The following is a 2,421-nucleotide window of genomic DNA, read 5'->3' on the forward strand; positions in this document are numbered from 1 at the left end:
GAGCCGAACCGTGCCGTGCCGTACTGAGCCGTACCGAGCCGAGCCGTACCATGCAGTGGAAAAGCGCCATTAGTTAACCCCTGGTTCATTGATTATAGTCCCACCTGCTCCTTGTTTTCTTCCTCAGTTAGTTTGTGTGTATGTTTCCCTGTATGTTTATAGTTCAGTGCTTGGTCAGTTCTTGTTTGGTTTTTGGATTGATGTAAGGTTTGGTTTGATGTATCCCTGTTTTACCCGTGTGCCTGTGTTCCAGAGTTTTTTTATTTTTTTATTTAATTAATAAAACACTTTGCAAATATACTCATCTCTAGTCTTCTTGCTGCACTAGACCATGTGTAAACAAATAAATAAATTGCATAAATAGGATTCTTCTATGTTTCTTGCTCATGCATCTTCGTTATAGGCTTCCTCTGTCTATGATTTTCCCTATACCCCTAAAATGTACCACAGCCACTAAAAGATTGCTTGTAGACTAAATTCAAATGGATCCTTATAGATCCTGGGAATGAATACCTGGAATTAGTGTTATTTAGTGTACTATAATTTTGTTTGTTAATATTCTGAATTATATTTTCTGTTTTCATTTTAAGTTAAAGTTTCAGTGACTTTGTGTATATATATTCGATATTCGTATGTGTATGTGTTCGTGTATGTGTGTGTGTGTATACTGTATATGTGTCAGTCCTGTGCTGTGTCTTGTTTTTTTCCTCCCCCACGTGCTCCATGACCTAGTCTCTCCTGTGTCTGATTATGTTCATTATTTCCAGGTGTTCCACATTTAGTTCCTGAATTTAAGCCCTGTGTGTTCCTGAGTCCTGGGTCCAGCCTTATACGTTTAACCCCTGCGCTACGTGTGTGTTCCTGCCCGTGTATGTCTTTATGTGGATTAATAAAGATTGTTCCTCGTTTTCCTCCATCGTCTCCGCGCTCCTTCGTTCCGACACAGTAGGCAAACCGTGTATGCATGTATGTATGTATATATATATATTAGCAGTGTTGGGGAAAGTTACTTTTAAAAGTAATGCATTACAATATTGCGTTACTCCATACAAAAAGTAACTAATTACGATACTTAGTTACTTTTTATGGAAAGTAATGCGTTACGTTACTTTTGCGTTACTTTTTAAATCTGGACAGGGCTTGCTTGTTTGTTTTTGAAATAAAAAAGTTCTATTTTTGGCAAATATAAAAGCCTTTTCACACCAAAAGTAAATGAATAAGCCTCAGGCTGAAGGGAAAGTAAATTTACGTCCGTACAGTAGAATGCAGAAGAAGAAATTTCAACACATTTCAGCAGTAAAAAAAGACACACAAATGTTTGTCTAGAGTAATTTTTGCTTATTAGTACGGTTGAACTGGAAAAATATACAAGACAAACTAAAATATTTTGTTAATAAAATAAAATGATTTTTTTACAAATAAAATAATGTCGTTTTTTAAGAATTAAAAATAATCTGATTTTGGAGTTTGACAATGAACACATTGCAACCATGCTTGGGACGGTCAACATAAACGAGCAAAAATGCTTTACATGTCTTGAAATAATAATTTCTAAACATTAAACATTGACTGTCAGTCTTTATTCACCTGTTTCTCGTTGTTTCTCATTAACCCTCTGGGGTCCGCAATATAACAAAGAGTGAAAAATTTAAGGGGGTCTGAATACTTTCCGTACCCACTGTACATATAGCTCCAGAGGCGCCAGGTCCATTCAAATGTGCCCTCTCAGATTTCTGAGCCAAATGGATTTTGAATGCAGCTTCCAAAAGACAAAAAATAGCCGAATAATATTTTTTATATTTGATACAACAATCACACCGGTGTGATTAGAACGTTCAGTGCGTCATATCATCAGCTGCCAAATTCAAATCTGCCGACGCGTTTTTACAGCACTGCGCATTAGAACCAATCACACACGATTCTGTTGAGCTTATGAATGCGATGGCCAATCAGAGAAGTTCAGATTAGTCACCGCTGAAACGCGGTGTTTTGTTCACTTGATTGCTGACTGAATACCTCTTTCTGGCGAATTCTCTCGTCGTCAGAAACAACAAAGTGCAGATGTGCGTACGAATGTAAGTAAGATATTAATTTCACAGTGGAAACAGCTCCTGTAAGGGGGGGTACATTGTAACATCTGTAACATCTGATGTAACATGACCATATAACAGCTTAAATTTTATCTGATCGAATGAAAAAAAATATACAAGATATACAAGACAATTTTGTTAATAAAATAAAATGATTTTTTTACAAATAAAATAATGTCGTTTTTTAAGAATTAAAAATAATCTGATTTTGGAGTTTGACAATGAACACATTGCAACCATGCTTGGGACGGTCAACATAAACGAGCAAAAATGCTTTACATGTCTTGAAATAATAATTTCTAAACATTAAACATTGACTGTCAGTCTTTAT

The sequence above is a fragment of the Sinocyclocheilus anshuiensis genome, unplaced genomic scaffold (assembly GCF_001515605.1).
Source record: "Sinocyclocheilus anshuiensis isolate Anshui unplaced genomic scaffold, SAMN03320099.WGS_v1.1 scaffold113, whole genome shotgun sequence".
Lineage (NCBI taxonomy): Eukaryota > Metazoa > Chordata > Actinopteri > Cypriniformes > Cyprinidae > Sinocyclocheilus > Sinocyclocheilus anshuiensis.